Source organism: Callionymus lyra, chromosome 4 (genome assembly GCF_982586985.1).
Source record: "Callionymus lyra chromosome 4, fCalLyr1.hap1.1, whole genome shotgun sequence".
NCBI classification, from domain to species: domain Eukaryota; kingdom Metazoa; phylum Chordata; class Actinopteri; order Syngnathiformes; family Callionymidae; genus Callionymus; species Callionymus lyra.
Genome location: NC_141821.1, coordinates 23,686,175 through 23,707,401, shown reverse-complemented (window position 1 = coordinate 23,707,401; position 21,227 = coordinate 23,686,175). Strand labels below are relative to the sequence as shown.

Genomic DNA, 21,227 nt, shown 5'->3' with positions numbered 1-21,227 from the left:
ACGCCAGCCACATTTGTCACGCTCAGAAGACGCCATGTCCGAGTCAGTGGCTTGATTGTCAAAAACAGTCAACAGCCGTCCAAGGACCCAGAAAATGGGGCATGCGACCTGGATTTTTTGAGCACAGATGTTTACCTATCCGACCCATCCCTTTCCACGCCTTCATTTAAAAAATGTAAATCATATTTCAATGAGACTGAACCTGATATTCTTGTCAGTGCGATCGGATAAAAACAACATGAAAGCATGAATTTAGAGTGTAGTTTCTATTTGTTTACGAACAATACTTACAAGATATACACTGCAAATTGTTAATAATGTTGACCTGTTCAGAATTTGATACAACTGGATCTAAAGCTGGGATTGAACCAATAACCTTCCAGTCAAAAGTAACCTAACGTCTGAGGTATGGCCCCCTCAATGCTAGGCCGGAAAACATCAAGATCTATAAACCAATAAAGGGTCTTAAAGTGTATTCTCAAGACGTTTATTATAGGGATTAAGACTCATGTGTTCTTATTTTAAAGGCCAATAGATGTCACTCTTTGCTTTATTTGAGCTACAACTATCCTATCGAAGACTCAAACTATTTTTAAACCAAGGGCGCCACCTGCCAAGCTTAAAAAGATAGTACACTGTATTAAAGCTTCAGTAGCCCTTATCTTATTTAGAAATTCTAGACGGAACAAATGTTTTTCCTCCCCAGACAACTTGACCTCAAATCCAGCCACAAGTCTGGTGAAGCAGCGTCAGCGGCGCTGCATGGTCGTAATGAAGGTGTGTAATAGAACATGACAGCGTAATTATATTCCCACAGTCAGGAGCTGCTGTTTACAACCCAACACACCTTAATTTCCGTCCACCCTCCTCGCCTCCAATCATGTGACATTTAATTACATCAAAAACATTTGATGAAAAGGTGAGAAAAATAAATTGCCTCAAATTGCCTGTTAGATGGAGCAAAGTCGCGGCAGCGTTGCGGGGCGGCTGGATAAGCAAGATTAATGCGTCCGCCGGTGTTGGTGAGAGCGCCCTCTAGGATGCTTTACACTGGAACAATTAGCTGGTAAATGGGCGCCAAGATAAAGACAGCGACACTGAGTGGGGCACAAATGCATTCATCGATAGGTATTGGATCTCTGCAGCTAATGGCCTCCGGAGTGCTCGCCTGGTGCTGGTCGCACAGCGCCTGCTCGGCTCTTTATTCTAAAACTTATTTTCTGCAATTCTGAGATATGAATGATAGAAGTATTTCTGAAAGCAGGAGGGACTTTTACTTTGTGAGTGCTTCATATGTGGAGAGGAGGTTAAACCTGGCTTACTCTCTGATTGTCTCTCCATGTGGTTAACCAACTTTCTGATCCACTATCTAAGAGTCTTATGTCACCAGTGGACACTACACGTTCAAAACCTCACGATCAACACACTGTTTTATATGGGTTGCTGCTGTCGGACTCATGGACTTGGAACTGGCCATAGAAAACTTAAAAGAGGTTTCATTGTCTTTTCACACAATCAAAAATTAAGTTTTTGAAGTCTTCCTCTCCAAGATGCAGTAAGTCCCTCATCGTGGCTACGTTTTGAAGTTATTACTTTATAAAAGTTCTCCCACCCCCGTCTGAAATCTCGGCGAACGAGAGGTTACAAGGGCGGAGTCCATTATGATGTCATGATGGGCTTCACTCCCACTTTGTTTGTACAACGAGTCCCTTGGAGATGGAGACTTCAAGGATTTATGATGTGCAACGTCTAGTCTCGATGCTTGACCAATCTTAGCAGGGTGGGTGTCGTTATGGTAAACAAGATTTCATCTCCAGTAAAACTAAGCATTTATAGTGGGCAGGGCTTAAGCTTTCAAAAAAAAAAAAAGTATATTGTAATTAAAGGGAGTTTTGTGTAAACAAATTCATGCTGATGCGTACAATAGAAGTCCAAGATAAATTTAAGCGACACTTAAATCAATACCTTAGTTGCACTTTTAGCACTTTTTCTTATGATGGCTTTAACTTTTTTCTTTCCTTCATATTTACGTTCTGTGACTTATTTTAGTTATGTTGCTCTAAGAGTTTTGTCAACTTGCTCATGTCTAAGATGTTATTCTTCTACTCACGTTTGTTATCTTACCTTTCTGCCCTAATGTTGATTTTATTTTCTATCTTTCACTTTCGGAGATTTTTCTTTTGGTGGTTTTTGTTTGGATGGGCAACAATCACTAGTCAAAATAGAATGCAAATTTAAGTGATAACTGGAAACATCGCATGCAAAGTGTTACAGGGAAATTCGTTATTGTTGTCAGACGACTTGTTTTGTATTCATAGTGGACAATATATATACCAGGTGTAGTGAAAGTTGTTATAGCTACGTTACAAATCACGTGACAATGATTGTATGGTGAGCTAATGTTAAGATGATACAAACTCAAAAGAAAAACAAAACAACCAAAAATGTCATTGGGAAATAAAGAAGTCAAAACAAAAAATTGAATAGAAAATGTTCAGTGAAGTAAGTTCTTCCAGTTATAAGATCCTCTCCACTCTGGTAGACTTTGCTTCATCAACCCCAGCAGCAGAGGTGTTTAAACATGGATGAAAATCAGTCAGAACAATAAGAGGAGCTGAAGAGAAGGATGTAAGAAAGAAATCTCGCCTCAACGAGGAATGTTAGCGACACCCTGAAGCACCCTCTGTCGCGAAGGAAGAGCCTGAACCCAGCAGAAGCCCTGTGGGTGCAATTAATAGTGAGAGAGGAGAATGTCAGCCTCGGAGGTGAGGGAGGCAGGTGAGATGGAGGTGAGGATGAGGGAGCAGTGGGGGAAGGCAGAGAAGGCAGGTCTGGTGCCACAAGTATGGTTGTCATGTTACAATCCACACAGGAGGTCCTTAGTGTGCCAGCAACGGCGGAGTGTGGCCCCCCATGTCACCTGCTGATAGAGACCATTGTGGGGAGTTGTGTGAAGTTAAATTTAACCTTTATCACCTGCATGTGCTTTTCTATTGGTTAACATGTTTTGCTTTTCAAACTGTTTACCATGTGTATGTTAGCGTTTTAATACGTTAATATGTTAGCCTGTGTATATGTTAGCTTCTCAATATATTAATGTTAGCCTGTGTATATGTTAGTTTCTCAATATTTTTTATATGTTAGTCCGTGTATATATTAGCTTCTCAATATTTTAATATGTTAGCCTGTGTATATGTTAGCTTCTTAATACTTTTCTTTATGTTAGCCTGTGTATATGTTAGCCTCTCAATATATTAATGTTAGCCTGTGTATATGTTAGCTTCTCAAAATGTTAACATATTAGCCTGTGTTTATGTAGGGTTCTCAATATTTTGTATATGTTAGTCAGTGTATATGTTAGCTTCTTAATATTTTAATATGTTTGTCTGTGTATATGTTAGCTTCTCAATATTTTAATATTTTAGCATGTGTATATGTTAGCCTCTCAATATTTTATTTTATGTTAGTCTGTGTATATGTTAGCTTCTCAATATTTTAATATGTTAGTCTGTGTATATGTTAGCTTCTCAATATTTTAATATGTTAGCCTGTGTATATGTTAGTCTCTCAATATATTAATGTTAGCCTGTGTATATGTTAGCCTCTCAATATTTGAATAGTTTAGCCTGTATATTTGTAAGCTCTAGAAATGAATATGTTAGGCTGTTAAAAGAATAATAGCTTCTCCATCTGTTAGCTCTTCACTATGATAGTAATTCTATGAAAAGAGTGTAGGCAGGGTGGAATGGGTGAGGGTTGCTTCAAGCATGAAAGGTTCTGTAATGGACAATGCTGTGGTTTACAATACAGATATTGAGTCGTTGTGTGAGCAAGCCACTTAACCCAGATTTCTCCTGATGGTGGATTGGCACGCTGCATCACGGCCTACTCCTATCAGTGTGTGATTGTGTATGAGAATAGGTGACTTGGTGTCAAAGGCTTTTAGTGGTGAACGAGCACAGAAAATAATACACAAGTAAGAACCATTTAACATTTACGTTTAACAGAAATTACATACTCCTTATCTCAACTATGCTTTTGAAGTACAATCTTCAGGGAGGTAACTGTTACGACAGAGCTGTGACATTGTGTTGCGCACAAAAGGTCCAGTATAGATCATGATGTACTAAAGTGTGTGGGTACTCATGTCTGCTCAAGGTCCAAACTGTTTCATCACATATGTGAAGTATTGTGCGCTGCGCTTTTTTTTTATACAATGACATCAGACCGGAGTTAGCAACAACTATTGCAGACAAATCAATATTTTGCTAATGGCTACGTTTAATAATCAGTGAAGGGGCCACAAAAAAACAGGAGCTGGAAAGATCCCAAGGTAAAGTAGTTTCTGTTTCAAATCCACTTTATGATATTGATAAAGATGACCATTTAATCCCATCCAACCGATATGATGATATTTCCTGTGGTAAAATCCTCATCCCCAGAAAACCTCAGCCGACAGTAAAATAAATATTTCCCCTCCATCAGATGGAACTGAAGTGTGAGAAACAACTTTCAAATGTGTCAATAGGTATCAATCTTTGGCCAAGCTAACACTGCCCCAAGTCGCGCTCCATCGTAATAAATGCAGAACCCCAGATGTGGTTTTCGGTTGCTGATGGTGTATGTGTACCAAATATGATAGTCTATTGGCATTTGAGCTTCTAAGTATGATATCAACTTGACATGTAAGCAGTTCTATTTGTAAGCTTCTAAATATACTGATATTTTGACAGGTCAGCCTCTAGACATTTAAGCTTCTAAATATCTTCGTCTCTTGACACGTTAGCTACTAATATGCTAGCAACCAAATCTTCTGATTATCATACATTCTAATATTTTGTTTTGTAAAATATACTAGATTCTTGATGTATTTCCTTTAAGCACGTAATTGTCATGCTCTCTGTACATGTCATTATGTGCTGTTTGTGTTGAAATGACTCGTGGCCTTATTAACTTTGGTGAATGTTCTCTGTTCTTGTAACGTCACAGATGCAGGATTGGTCTGAATAAGTGTTGTCGTCCTTGCAACCATCCCTTCCCCATCCTCTGACCTCAAGGAACTGTTTGTCCACTTAAAAAAGTAGCAAAGTAAAATTCAAATAAATGAGCTCAGCTGGGCTGCAGGGCAGTGCCTACCTCTTGCCCCTAAAGCTCCACTGCAAACACATTAGCTCGCCTGAGTGCAGAACGCAAAGCAAATAACGCAAATAAATCAAACAATCTGGGCCACGAGAGCCTCTATTTCCAACTCATTCCAGGTTCAGCCGGGCTCACATCACTCAGTCTCACGTTGGCCGCTATCGCCACAATGGCCCAGTTTCAGGACTGTCTTTGAGTCCTCCTTCTGACTGCCTGATGAAGTCCGCACCCGAGACCAGGACCAGATCTGAAGTAGATTTCTGGCTCCAGCTCCTAAATGTGTCGCTGCCGTCGCCAAAAATGAGCAAACTCACTTCTTCTACCTTCAGTCTCTAAATTATACACTGCACTTAGATTTAAACCACGATTTAACATTATGAACATTTATTTTCATCGAGTTTAATTCATGATTAATCATTTTCAGCTAACTCTTTTTACTTCCTTAATTTGGAATACAAATATATATATATATATGATAAATATGAATTAATATTTAAAAAAAAATAAAAATAATATTACAGTCATCATATATATTCTCATCAGCTTTCATATCCCTTTTTTCGAGTTTATTTTCTATCAAACATTTTTGGAGTGCTTTCATGCCTTTTTTCATAATTTACCATTCGAATTTGTTTTTATATAATTTAAGACGTACTTTACATTTTCTCTTTCAACTGGATACTTTTGTTGTTATTTCTTACGTATATTTCCCCTTTAATTTCTTGTAGCTATGCCACTTTACTTTACTTTACGTTTGTTGTTCTCGATTTAATTTCAATTAACTTTCTTTCAAAGACTCGAGAGTTAAACTTTTCCTTCGACAGCGACTTTAAATCTGACAGTTTTGACCTCTGGTTTATGAACCTCTCCGAGCGTAGATGCTAAATTTTACGTAATCCGAGGCTTCAATTGGACTCTACTCTACTTGGGAAGATTGACATCATTCCAGTAAATGCGATGTAAGACAGAAAGGGAGGGACGGGGTCACGCCGGAGGGTGAGACAACGGGGGCCCGGTGGTGTGCTTGATGGCACAACATGAGCGAACTGAGGCCTCTATGCTAATGTTTAGCTCCTTGTGCGGTCGAGCAGGAAAGTGGCTTTTGTGGATGGCTAGCTGAACTCAGCGGGGCACGAAGACTGTTTTTGTCTGAGTATTACGGTAAATCTGGTCATTAAAGTTGTTATTTATTTTTTAGTACTCTCCCCTGAATTGCCCAAACCTTCATTTGTAAACATTTTCATTATTTTGCTAATAGACTTCCAACAAGATCATAATGAAAAGTATTTTTAAACATAGAACTTTATAAACTGTGGTCTGGTTTATAAGGTTAATGAGATCAGGAAGCATTTCTGGTTTAATGTATTATAATGATCAGACTTGTTGTACAATTAAATGTTAAATAAAACATAATAATGTAGAAAATTATATTTAATCTTAGATGAATTTTAACAAATAAAAAGTAATTTTCTTTAGCTCAAAGCACATTTATATAATTAATGATTTGTGGGGAAATGGTGCAAATAGAGAAGTAAAGATGATGCAGTTTTTTTTTACTACAGTTGTGTGTGGAGTTTGTTAAATGTAAAAGTCGCAACTTCTCTCTGGAATAACCAAAAAGAAGACAAACAGAAATATTTGCAGAAGCCAACCAACCAACAAATACAGCCCCCTTTAATAATATAACTTCCAATGACTATAAAACGGTTTACAAACTTGTTTAAAGGAACAGGATGTGAAGCCAGCTTGATATTTGTGAATAATCTGCAGGGAGATTAAACAAAAAACAATATTTACTCCCCAGCTGACCATTCCAGCATAGGCGGGAATAAATGTGTATGTGACAACGTAGGGGGTCATAATGTTACGACCGACGGTTTTAGATATACATAGTGTATCATCGTTTGTTCAATAGACAAGTTCTGCCTCTCTGGGTGGGCCATTTGACCGGGGCAGCGGCTCAGAAACGTTATCATTTGACCCAGTTTCTGTTTCCAATTTCATAGCCTGATGGCTGATCGTAGTGTTCCGGTTCATAGCCAGGCAGTCAAAAGTGTTATCTATTAGGCTCCCCTCCCTTCCACCAGACATGCTGTTATTACAGAAAAAACAATCAATACTGCATCAACACGCCGCCGCTGTCTGACTTTAAAGACCAGCCGATTGATTCAAGTCGCGTCACGAGTCCAGCCGACTTATCTGACTGCGTTCAAGTAATGGTTATAAATAAACCTGTTTCAGGTCTTGTTTCTCTCTGAGCCTCATACATTCGTGAACCCTTCTTCGTCGGTGGCATTAAAGGGGCAACGCTGCCCATTATCCCAAAGGTGAATCTGGATATTGTTGTCCGTCTGCAATCGATTCCTGCCGAAGATGGAAATGTAACATTCACACTTCGTCACGGCGCTCTCTTTTGGCCAATTTTAACAAAACTAATTTTAACTTTGACGACTGGAGAGAACTAGCTCAGAGCATGCAAAGTGATTTGGAAAATCATTACTTACTTTGTTGATTTTTGTGACTCACTTACTTCTTGTTTCATCACTGACTCACTTTTATTGAAGACACACTTTTATTTGTTGGATTCAATCATCCGTGACTTCTTCCTGTGGAGCACAATTGTGTGCCTTAAGTGACTCTTCCAGTCAGCTTTGATGATCCCATGAACGAAATTCATAGACGGTCCTTTGATCCGGTGAGAACAGATAAGAGTTTTTCAATAACTATTTAGGTTTGGGTTTGTTGTTGTGCCAGCCTTAAAAAAAGGTTCACATGGTGAGTGAGTCTGTGTACCGTGGATGGATTCAATCTGCCTCAATGAGGTCAGATATGAATCTCTCAGATTTGAATCCATGATTCTGACTTCGCTGCAGCCTACCGTCTAGTTGTCAGTGACATTCCATGTTGGATTTTTTTTCTTTGTCATTGTCTGTCTAGTTCAAACCTGAGCGGCCCGTATAAAGAATCTCTCTCTCTCTCTCTCTCTCTCTCTCTCTCTCTCTCTCTGGCTGGTGTGTCTGATCTCTGTTGTTTGGTTTGTTTAGCAGTGTTTCTGGTTTTCAGGGAATTCGGTTAAAGTGTTTCCTTGGCTTGCATATTGTTCTACTTTTTTTTTTTCAGTAACATCATTTTAGTTTTTGTCTAGCTTGTTTTATTTTTGTACAAAGACGCAGACTAGTGCAGACACCCATGGGTCTACATCTACACCCATCTAGCCAAGTTGTCTAGAAACACTAGGTTAGTGGTGCGCACCTGCATCTATTTTTTGTGTCTGTTATTATGGGGGAGGTTTTTGTATTGTATTTTGTATTATACTATTAATTTAGTGCCACTAATAAGTCCTATTTCCTGTGTTGCACATTTTTGTTGGTTAATCCATCTTTGAAACTACTATTTATTTTCCGGTTTTGTGTGACTGCACCCTTTCTCACCCAATTAGCTGCATTATGCTACGCCATTCTTACGAAAAGGCGTAACTTGTATTAGACTATGACAGACGCTCAGCGTTGAGAAGTCAAGTTTGGTCAAACGTGGCTCCGAAGTGTTGTTCACTGGTGGTACACATGAGCTGAACTATAACATATTGTGTTGTTGGTGTGAAGCACAATTAGCATCTTCATCATTCCTCCACGTCGCTCTTCTTTGGGGAAAAGAAAAAGCTTTTTTTTGTGCAGCAGCTCTATAAGAGACGCAGAAACAAAGACCTTCTTATGAAACAGTCCTGGCCAACAGTCTCGCCTCCCCGGCATGGAATTAAAGACCCCTCATTCATCAGCCCCCCACCGCTCGTCTCCAGACTGCAGCTAAATAAAGGACTCGGCTGAGCGGGCGCAGAGAATGTTTTCTGGCTCTATTAAGGGTACTCTGTCGGCGGCTGGAGGGGCTGGAGTAGGCGAGATGAGAAGACGAGGGAAGAAGCTGATTTACACCTTCATTACTCTCCTAACTCGCCTGATTTAGAATCATGACGCTGCTTTATGAGGTAAAACCCCTCTCCACAAGCACCAGAGAGTCAACAAGTGTCCGTGTTTACCTTCGCGTGTTCACCTGTGCCGCTGCGATCACTCGTCGGGAATATTTGGAAGGAGTTATTTGTTCCTGTTATACGTCTATTACGGAGCTGTGCTTATGTAACTGCCTCGACTTTTCGCCTCTTTGACAGAAATGTTTTTTACCTTACTCCTGATTTTGATTTATTTTAGGTTGAGTGACTTGATTTCATATTTTATGTTGACCCGTTTCAATGATTTACTTTTTCTTTGTTAAGATTATAAAATCTACGTCTAGATCAACACTAAAATGGACCATGAACACTTCTAGTCAGGTCAATGGTTCATCATCAGGTAGAAGCTGATATCCACTCACATCTGATCAGAGAAGCAGATGCTGAAAACAAAATCACCATCAATCGACTTAGCAGCTCCTCCTCCTCCACACGCGTGGCCCTCATATATGTGCTCAGCGGTCCGTCCTCCCTCTCACTTGTCCGCTCGGTGCCGGCCTAACGTCTACATCCGTCTGTCTGTGAGGAGGAGAGTGGGTGCAAGACCCGATAAATCAACGACAGGATGAAGCGTGTAGGTGAGAGCGGGTGTCTGCGGCGGGGTGTTCTGTAAACAGGCCGCAGGAGCAGCAGGTTTTTTGATGCGTGAGAAACTAAGCGGCTCCGACCCGGCGGCTCCGGCTTCTACCTGAACGGGGCTGACAGATGCCTCGCCGATCGCCATTATTTATGAAAGCAAGGAGATGCACACCTCAACCTTCTCCTGGCACTTTCTCCTCATGCGTGATCTCCTGTGTGGCAGGTCAGTGTGGACGCAGAGGAATGTACGGAAACATAATCTGTCAATTTACACGCATTTGCGGACAGAGGAGGCTGCAAAAGAGTGTCGATGCTGAGAAAAACGCAGGTGGAATTGGAGGATCTGAAAGAATCTTACCTACTTCAGTGATCAAAGATGAAGGATTAATGACTCATTAAAAAGATACAACATGTATACTCACCTGCTGAATATGAAAAAAAAAAAAAAAACAGAAGAAAATATTGTATCAGATGTACATTATGTGAAAACAAGAATAATGAACAGTGAGTCTCCTTTCCTGGACTCTCGATGTTGACTCCTTAAATGTTTAACCGTCATCAAGCTCGTCTTCCACCTGCCCCTCTGACCTCTGACCTCCAAATCCCTGCTCCACATGAAGAACCATCCCGCCCGGCTCTTAAAACCCACTTAAAGGGCTTACAGCTGCGCAACCCCGACTGGCCCATTGAATTAAAGCGATGATTAATTGAATCTGGCAGTGAAGGAAGTTGAGTGACTGACGTCTCTCCTGGGACGAGGGCTGGACGCGATGCTCTCGTAGGCTATATCCACTTTCACCGCGGAGCTGGGGGAGGTTTTCAAAAATTATTGCTTGGAGTGCCGCTTCGAGCCCACAAACAGCTCTTGGAGCGCTAATGAAACCACCGACTAATTAACACAAATGGAATGCTTAATGCAACTTTCCATTTCAAAGAAACTCCCGGATGTCCTTCCAAACCCGTCTTTGTATCCAGGAAATAATAGGCTACTATTGGCGTAGCTGGAGTGCCGCAAGCTGCCGGCACTCAGCGGACTCCTGGCCCTGGCATCTTGAGGGTCCTCTGTCAGGTCCTGCCCTACTTTCCTCTGACTGATGGCAAACGTCAAACAGTAATTGGAGGCCTCAGAGACCTCGTACACATCTGCTTGTCAGTTATTCATGTCAAAGCCCAGTGTTCAGCTGTAGGGGGTCTCCGAGAATGACCTTTTTCTCCAAAGGGGAGCAGGTTCTATGAGTTTCCGCTGGTATTATTCAGCCGGCTGTCATTTCGCTTGTATTTTGTCCTCCCTGAGGAATATGTGAAAAGGCTTTGATGGAGCAGGTAGTTGCTGTGCAGATTTTTCTTTTCCTCACAATGAACCTCCTAATATTTTGAGATTAGGAGGTTCACACACACACACACACACACTAAACAGGCCCTCTGCCGACGTTCATTTACAGCGGCTCCCTCATTGTACCTGCACACAAAAAAATATGATAAGAGAAGCCCCACAAAGGCGCGACGGGAAAAGGCTGAAACGCCACAATAGCAGCAGATATCATTCATGCTATATACAGTAGACCATTGTGCACGGAAGGAGGCGCTCGTCTGAAGGTTACAGGTTTGGGGGGGAGATGTTGGTCTCCGTGCTGGCTATGAGGCGACAATGCCCGCTGGGTTGAAGTGTTACACGTCATCTGCAATAACCTGGATCATTACTCCCACAGGCTGTTAGCCGCACCGTATCGCTCTTCTCTCAGCGCTGCCAAGAAAAATTGAAGCGCTAAGAATCACGCCAACATATGCACACTCTTGCCGGCGGACCGCCTCCGACTGTCACCTCTCGTGTGGACAATCTATCAAAGGCTGTCAGCGGTGTCCGCAGGGTTAATGTAGCAAGCTGCGTCTCAGCATTGCCGTAAACTGACAGCTCTCCCTGCGCCGAGGAAGCCAGGCATGATCGTCGCATCGCTTGCTCTTCAAAGTTATTATGTCGCCCCCACTGGCCCCTTTTCTTGTTTCTCCGGAGTGATATATAGGTTCGTTGTCACCGTAGTCTCACATGACCTGACCCTACTTGTTGCAATGGACATTTTGTGTTGCCACTCTTTTGATGGATTGCGCATCACTAAACATTCTGTAGACTCTGTTTTTTTTTGACGAATTAAAACAAACCATGAGTCGCTATAGCAGTTGCTCAATCGTATGACGTATTTATGTGGTGGTGACAGTTTCATGATACATTGTTGTAGTGATTAAAGTTTAAAGATTATATGAGGGACCAGCAGCTTCAATGCATTACCAAGACGTTGTTTTTATACCACCTACAAGTGTAAACATGTAAACATAGTTAAATAACTCCTTTAAGAAACACCTTAAGACGTTTCTATTTGTTCAGGCTTTTCCTTGAATTTCTCGAACTCCTGTGTTGTTCTCAGTATTATCTTGATCTTTAAAGTATGTACTTTTTTGAGTATTGTTTTGGCTTTGTGACCCTGGTCTCGAAAAGCGCTATATAAATAAATATTACTTACTTACTTACTTACTATAATTGAAGGCCACATTGTATGGCGATGTATGCAGTAAGGGAAAATTCCACAATGTCTAAAAATAACTAAGCAAGCTAATAGGTCTTCTGATGGACAGAGACTTCAGTGATATATCCTTGGCTAGCTTAGAAGAAGCAATTGTAGGTGCTTTGCGGTACTCACTGAGAGAAAGCATCGTTATCGCCTTAACTCTTTCAAATTGTCTTCTACCACCTCCTGTTGTCTATTGTACTCTAGTCACAAAGTGATGCCTCCCATCCGCCATCCATACCCTCTGATCTGCCATTACCGTGGCGTCATCGCTGGTCAACTTGAAGCCTCCACTTGCCAGACCGATCCTCTGAGAAGTCTGAGAGTGGGACTGACAGGCCGACGCCCAGCTGCTTTCCTCCACCCGCTCATCTCTGCTTCTCCTATTAACTGGCTGTCATGTTGAGCTGTCTTACCCCAGACAGAGTTTAGCCATCCTCAGTCCACTTACCGCTGCCCCTGCTAAGCCTCTGGATTTTGCAACCACGGCACTCTGAGAAGAGAGGAAGGAAGAGCCAGCGGTCCGATGTGGAGCCATATGTAGAGTAGTGATGGTCTCATGAAGCTTCATGAAGCAGTGTCATTATTTTCAGAGTCCACTAGATGGCAGTCTCTGCACTATTTTCCTTCTAATGAAACGTTGCATCATTTTTATAAACTGATGGCGCCACCTACTGACCTCTAAACAACATAAAAGCTCCACGAATGTGGAGTACTGACTTTTCTCTTGCACTTCCGATGAAGTGACACCATCATGGATTCAACTGCCATTGTCATATTTTTTTGTGAGCTTATTGGTTGGGGTAGCTGCTATAGTTTGAAGAGATCACCTGACATTCTCACCTCTGTTGACCTTTGACTTACATATTCAATTCCTAATATAAGGACGTGTATAATTATATTATTATTATATTATTAGGTATTACATGAATTCATGTTCAACGTCATTGACACGACAGCTTTTGTGGTGTGTGTAGATCCGGCTCTGACAAGACCAGCACTAGTTCAAAATAAACAAAAAGTCTGCCCATTGTCATTTCATCAGCTGTTAATTAAATGCTGTTTTGTTTTTTTGAAGGACCGCTGGAGAACATGAATAGAAATTACCCAAACGAGCTGATGAATAGTCTAGACCTGGTGTTGTAAAAATTAAGCTGTCATCATTAGTGAAGTGAGACTCAGTAGGTGTGTTGTTGCATTCTTGATGAAGTAAATCATAGACTGCGAATAATCTTTTATTCTGTAAATAATGCATCAACCATGCTCTTGACCATATTGACCCGGACTGTGTCGCGTGGGGAAACGAGAATTTTTTACTGTAATCCATCATCAAGATTTAGCAGACGTGTCAAATAATCACTTGATTAACATTTAATGTTTCATATTAAACTTTGCATTAACATGAGCTCTCATGAGATTCCGACAATGTGCTTTGTTTCACTTGCCTTAGGTAAGGTCACTCTTGCACGTTGCTTAAATAAAAACAAGAGAAGTCTAACCTTCTAGGTTATTTTCTATGAAGACCTTCTGATAAGCTGAGCGACACACAACCAACACAGTTAACTGAAGGTTATCAAATCAGTTGAACCAGACATAGAGCACAGGGCTCGTTTAAAATTCCGGCCACTGACTAGACAACTTATAAGACAACCTATGAGATTATCGATCATTGAGATATGAACCAATAATCACGGACCAATTTGAACAGTTTAAAAACGATGGAATCTATCTGGCCTACACAACATAGCTTGCAGGACACCAAGTCCAGGATTTTTATCACAGAACTCTGGTCCCTTGTCATTAAAGCTGCTTATGACGTTTAGAGTTTGTCTTTCGGCTCAGCTCTTTCATCATGACTGAACACACTTTAACACACATAAATAACTTTCACCCTTTCTGGGGAGAATCAAGATGTGTGAAGGTCACTTGTTGAACTGACCTAAAAAAAAACAAAAAACATCCCATTCAGAGAAAGTCCAACACAACTCCATCCTGCCGTCACACAATATGACAAGCCAGCGGTGGACACATTGTACAGGCTGAGACGAGCCGAGGAAATCTTCACCTCCAATAATCCTAACAGCAAAAGTGATTACCATTAAGTTTGATCCAGATCCGCCCGCAGGCGGCCTGCTGATTGGATTTTGATAGTGATCTGCACGATTAGGTGATGATTGTTTCCCTGCCTTACACGCACACACACTCTCCCCCCCCCCACACACACAGAGACACACACTCCCTTTCACAAAAAACTCACACACACAGACACTGTCGCCAAACACGATCTCTCCCTAACACACACACATGCACACACTGACACACACTCTCACAAAAAACACAATCCATCTCACACACACATGCACACACACGGTGGAAATTGAGACTTAATTCCATATCCAATCTCAAAGCCAAACCTCACGCTTGCAGGGTCAGGAAATCGATTTCACCTGCAAGTCTAGAAAGTCCTACAGTGGCGGCCTCCACACAGATGCCTTACGAGTGTGGCGGAGGCTTGTGTGTCTGGATGATACTAGATTTGTCATTTACCCTCTACCATCATCCCAAGGCAGATGGTGAGACGAATGAGACGTGCCGGCTTGACGGACCCGAGCTCCGGTGTTCGTGGGCGTCTTTTCTACGATTCTCAAAATCGCGCCTGGCTGCAGACGCCGACGTCAGGTGGGTGAAGATGCATCGTCCTGATTTGTGTCCTCCTGGCTTTGTGTGTCCCCTTGTCGAGATCATCTCGTTGGAGAGAGGATCTCAGTCAACGAGTGAGGAGTGTGTTGAAAAACTGTGTTATTCAACATTTCAAGCCTTTTTACTCTGGAAACCCAGAAGACAAGAACCCAAATGTCACACTTGAAGTGCAAAAGTGCAGGCTATTCTTAGATTGAAATGACTCGTTAGAGTCCGAGGCAATGGTTGACTAGGACATTCAAACACACACACACACGCACATTAATACATATTTGTGAACACGTAACCACACACATATACAAATACAGAAACGCAAAGAAACACACACAGACGCACATAATTGGACATGGTAAAGAGGTAATAAACTGATCCGCCGGCATTCATCCTTCTCCTCTTCTGTGTGTGGCTGAATTCTCCCCTATGGTTTCTCCGAACCTGCTGAGAAGCAGCTTGACGGAGGATTAACTTTGACCTCTCAGAGTCCCTCAAGTTTCTGTGAATCCATCTCACAATGACCTTGAGCAACACTCCGGCTTTCGCCACAGCCTCACAGGGGGATACTAGAAAAATCAAGTTAGCAACACGATCAGACAGAAGCGAGCTAAACTTGATAAAAGCTCTCACACGCAGATCATCTCTGATGACACAAAATGAATATATCGGGCTTGATGCTGCACAAACTCTCCAATTCTCAAACACAACACTTTCTTCATTGATTAGTTTGGTCTGAAAATAGCTGCTTTTATTCACAAACTGAATACGATTCTCAATTTTAAAGTTTTAAATAGGTACTTCATGCTCTGATAAAATGTGAATCTTCCTCAATAACAACAACAAATATTTGCTCCCATATTTTACATTAAAATTCAAACAAGTATTTGTTTTTTTATTTTCTTTGATTGGTTTCCTTTTAACATGGTACCCATGTCACCAGGTGGTGAGTGCATTCGTTTCCATCAAGGCTGGAGCAGTTTTCCTTTGACTGTTGAAAGGACCCTGTTCTTACTAGGGTTGTGTACCAAACATGGGTTCTTTGGAGGCAAGGACAGAAATTCTTTGTAGTACTTTGTATCTTTTTGGAGCCGAGACTTGATCATCCTGCTGATGATTGGCTGCAACGTTTAGAGATGTGTTTAATTGTATAGATCTATATATCACTGGGATGGCACCGGCGTTAACACTGTGAATTAACAAGTTGGCAGCGACGTCCGTCTGCCAACCATCACAAGATACTTTGTGTACATCGTATCCACGTAATTTTCACATGTTTCTGAGTTGTGATTCTGAGCCAGCTGAAACTGCGAGTGTGCAAACACAACGCTACATTTGCAAAAAAGGTTTTCATTGCCAAGAACTAATGCTAAGTAGTTTGATTTAGCACGTGAACATTCAGTACATACTTCTGTCTTTGACTGTATAAAGAGCGATATCCTGATTTAAAGTCTTCACGACCAGACTCCCCCGTCTTCGAAGAATACCGAATACTAATGTTTAATGTTAATGCAACTTAATACATGCGTTGTATGGTTAGTACGGTTTAAGCTAAAACAGGATTTTACATGTTAACTGATCTGGTCCGGATTAATGGCGAACATGCTGGGCCTTCTTGATGAGGGAGCTGATCGATGGCTCCCACTTAAGGTCCTGAGTGATGGGGGTCTCCACGTAGCAGAAGGAGTCCATAAGCCCGATAATCTCCACTGCCTTTCTGGGCGTTCAGCTCGAGGTTGTTGCTGCCGATCCACCACTTCTGTAGGCGGACTCATCCCCGTCTGGTATGAGTTGAGTTCGGGTGGTGTCGTCTGCAAACTTGTGTGACATACTGATGGCTGAAGGTGCAGCAGTTGGTGTACAGGGAGAAGAGCCAGAGGGAAGTACACATCCCTAAGGGGACTTGCCACACATGCTGACTCAGATCTGTCAGGAAGTCTATGACCTGCCGAGGGAGTCTTGTACGTTTAGCTGGTAGAGCGTGTCTTAGAGCAGAGATGCCAGAATGGTGTTGGCCGGTACCGGTATCAAAGATTTTTGGATTGATACCCAGCAGTAGTCCTGTTGGATAATAATATATTTCCAATCCTGTGTTTAGTGTAGAGTATTTAATTTTGAATACAGGGAAGCGTAACAATGAAGCCTTCTTTTGGGAAAACATCAGGAGTCACAAGGGAAGTTGTGTTGTGACGACATGATCCGAGATGTTATTGCAGTGTTTAAAAAACAACTCTGAGCTGTGACGTCTACAGGTCCAAAGAGGAGCAGTCAACAATCCAGAAACTCTTCCTCCAAAGCTTCCAACCCCCATGCATGCACGCACCAGGACACACACACAGACACACACAGATGCACACACACACACACAAATGTGTTAAATATTCAGAACCTGCCGAGTTTCCTGTTCCACTTTGATCAGTCGTAGATTCCTCTGCCACTCTTTCATCTCTGAACTTCAAACCCAGAAACCTGGACCGCAGAACTCAGTCACTGTTTGACGGCCTCTAGTTCAGACGCTCTATGGTTCTGACATGGTCCGGTTCCGACAGGCTCCTGATTAAAAGGGCACGGAACTCTAAACGTAGAACCACACTCACTCATATGAACAATTATACAAAACAATTATACACCAATCACCCTCGGAATGTATATTTGTGAATTAAAGAACACACATGTTAAAAATGTAACTTCAGGGATGATGATGTTAGATATGGTTTATTGTTTTGAGACTTTTGTGTTTTAATTTGTTGCTGCTTTATTATGTTGCTGGTGTCATTGTGGTTTGAGATGCATGTAAAATATACTTTCAAACCTTTTTTTTATACTTTTAACTCGTGTCAATTGTTTGTTTCTTTGTTTTTCAAATGTGTTTTAAAAACTTTAAATACAAAAAAATACATATATATATATATATATATATATATATATATATATATATTTTTTTTTTTGAATGATTAGTTCCTGCATCAGTTGTTACGTCTTTAAATGTGTCAGTGATCTCAAAGTGATTCTTCATTGTTCAAGAGCTGTAAATCCGCCATTTTCTCAGCACAAACTGTGAAAATACAATGTCTCACATCTGTAGGTGATGAGTTCTCACCGGAGCTCAGATCACAAAACACTTTGATGACATCACTTTAGATGTCGAACTTCAGTCATGTGAACTGCTAGTGGAAAGTCTGCAGGCCTTTGACTTACATCAGCTGACAGTGTGTATATAAGAGTGTATAACTCTAAATCTAGCCTTTTTTAAAATGTAATCTTCACTTGGGTGGATACGGTAACAATATGTGATTTACATTTCCAGCTTTTTTTTTATTCAAAGCTGCTGTAGAACACATGTCCTTGTTGGTCAGCTTTGGCCCCTCGGCCATGAGTTTGGTTTTTTATGCAAGTGAACACAAACGGCTAAGTGTCTCAAAAAGAATAAATAAGAAGAGAAAAGGTTTTGACTGTGTTCGACTGAACATTCGTCTTGATTTGATCGATATCCTACCAGAGGAAAGAAATCATCAGGCGAACCAGAGGAGCAACAGTAGGAGGCAGTACAACCAAAAACATCTTCATCAGAACAACTAGCGGACAAGGAAAATGAAGATGAACTAAATTCAAACAAGCAGCTCTGAAGAAATAGCATCAAATACAACAATGAGACAGAAAAGTTGTTCACACACCAGTAAAAAAGAAAACGTTGGAAAATGTAACCCGACAGAGAAACACACTGCACCCTTTGTTTAATTGGAAAAACGTAAATTAAAAGAAAAAAGAGAGATCATGTCATACAAAAAGTAATAAAAATAATAATTTGAACTATTATAATAACAATAATTAAGTATTAATAAGTATTAGCAGTATAACAATAGCAGCACTAATAATAATCCTAATAAAAAATGATTGTACGACAATAAACATAATAATAAATATTATCGTAATTGCATATGAATTACATTTAATAATTAAACAATAATAATAATACAGATTCTTATAATTACGAGTTTGACATTGAAAAAAGTTGAAAGAAGATACACTGATAACGTAACAAAGGGGCTTAATGTTGTATATAACTATAACTATATCTTGGGTCAGATCCGAACCAGCAACTGTGGCTGAGATGGAAGCGCCGGTCTAGGGGACGATCGTCGGAAGGTGTCCCGCCGACGGTCGCAGCAGTGCGGGGCGGGCGGGGGGTTATTGACGGGATAGCGGGATAGGTCAAGTTTTTTTTTGGGGGGGGGGGGGGGGGGCTTTCTCCAAAAACGTGAACCAAATTTAGAGAGATCCCACAGGATCCGCACACATTACGCCCGAACTTTCAAGTTAATAACAAGCTCGAAACCTCGCGATCTCAGCCGCGGTTCTGCCCGGGAGACCCGCGGATGCGCCGCAGAGAAGAAGGACAAAAGAAAAGAAAAAAGAAGGACAAGCGGGACTCACCTGGAGAATCTGTCCGGACGCGTATAGGCACAGGTTTCATCCAAACACTGCGGAGAGTTTATCCGCCCGCTGTGTGCGTGTTTGTGTGTTTGCGTGCGTGTGTGTGTGCGTGCGTTCGAGCTCAGTACCGCGCGTCCGAGTAGCGGCGCATCACTCCAAGCTGTGGCGAGAGTCAGGGAGGCTGAGGGGACTCACCCTCCCATTGGCTGCCAGTTACAGTTCCAGTTGAGCGAGAGAGAGAGAGGGAGGGAGAGAGAGAGAGAGAGAGAGAGAGAGGGCAGCAGAGAGAACGAGATAGAAAGAGAGAGGGGAAGAGAAAGCGAGAGAGACAGCAGGAGGGAAGATAAAAGGAGGTCGTCGATGACAGATATAAATTCTACCGTTAAAGTTATAGTTCACCTGATATTCAAACTTCACCTGTTTTCTACTCACACTCGTGTCGATCAAGGTTTGGAATCATTTTCAGAGTCATCCGTGTCTTTTTAAGATTAACAGACAAACGTCCAAAAAAATGATGCAGTTAACCCTTGTGTTATCTCAGGGTCAAGGTCACCCAAAGGCCCGAAAACAAATCTGTTGTTGTTATCCCTTGTGTTTGTTTTAGTGGGCCTTTGGGTCACCTTGACCCTGAGATAACCTAAGGGTCAACAAAGATCTTATATGAATATTTAAGGAACTACCAGAAATATAAATATGCAGAGGTGGAGGTCATTCCTCTTTAACCAGAACCAACACAAGGGATAGAACAATTACATTTGTTTTCAGGCCTCCTGGTGGCCTTGGGGTCACCTTGACCCTTAGATAACCCAAGGGTTAAAAAAAAATCCAAATATCTTTTCTGGTGCTTGTCTGCAATGTTCGTCGTTTGTTGTATTTGTATCAGAAGTTTAAAGGATTACAAGCAATACAGACAGGAAGTACTCCGGGTTAATATCCCGAGAACTTCCAGTGGTTGACAGCAGATTGTTTGTGCTCTAAAAACACTCGCTTCAATACAAGATGAGCGTTACAGACGTATTCAGATGTTTTAAAGTGAGTCATTTTTTATCGAAAATGAAGATGAACAGTGAACGTCATTCGCCACATTCAAATGGATTTACATTTTTGTCTATAAAAGGAACAGATGACTCTGAAAATAATCCCAACTCTGACCCTGAGCCTTTAAAACAGGAAGGGGCAGGCTTCAAGGTTATTGAAATAAATGTTTTTGTATTTTAAAATCGCATAATTAATTCAAGACAATGGGTCGTACTGTCCTGTATGTGTACTGTTTTTGTTTATTTTTATTAAATAACTTTTTAAACCACTTTCACAAATCCAATATCCTTTTATCTGTATCTTGAAATGTTTTAAAAAGTGATAGAAACAATGGGAGTAAAATAAATGCATAACTATTATTTATTAAACCCATTTGGAAGCCTGAAATCAAATTTGTTTGTGGTATCCCTTGTGTTGCTTCTGCGTCGAGGCCTGTTCTTAGGCCACCGGGTCACCTTGACCCAGAGTTGAACATGTATCTGAGTTTTCTTTTAATAAAGCCTATTTCTTGTGCTTTTTCCGTCTCCCTTTGTCTTGATCTAATTGAGATAATATTTAAGAATACATTTACACATGATAATATACTTTTTTTATGCTCTTGCTTTAAAATACAAATTCAAAGTGATGTTTCATATGCTTAAGTGTACTTTAGCGGAGAAATACTTCAAGTTTAACGTTGGAATATTAGACATAAATTAATAATAAACAATGTTCTGTAATGAAAACAACAATAACAATAATATATTAAATGCAAAGACAAATCAAATAAGTCCCAACAAAGC

The 21,227-nt window shown here is 41.0% G+C and overlaps 1 protein-coding gene across 1 annotated transcript in view; it reads right to left on the bottom strand.

The window, feature by feature from the left end:
• Window positions 1-19,625, bottom strand: part of LOC148082143 (cadherin-6-like) — a 62,109-nt gene extending 42,484 nt beyond the window's left edge. Inside the window, exon 1 of the mRNA XM_087789260.1 lies at window positions 19,408-19,625. The gene's annotated coding sequence lies outside the window, so the exon portion shown is untranslated. The remainder of the gene's footprint in view (window positions 1-19,407) is intronic.
• Window positions 19,626-21,227: the final 1,602 nt, after the last annotated feature.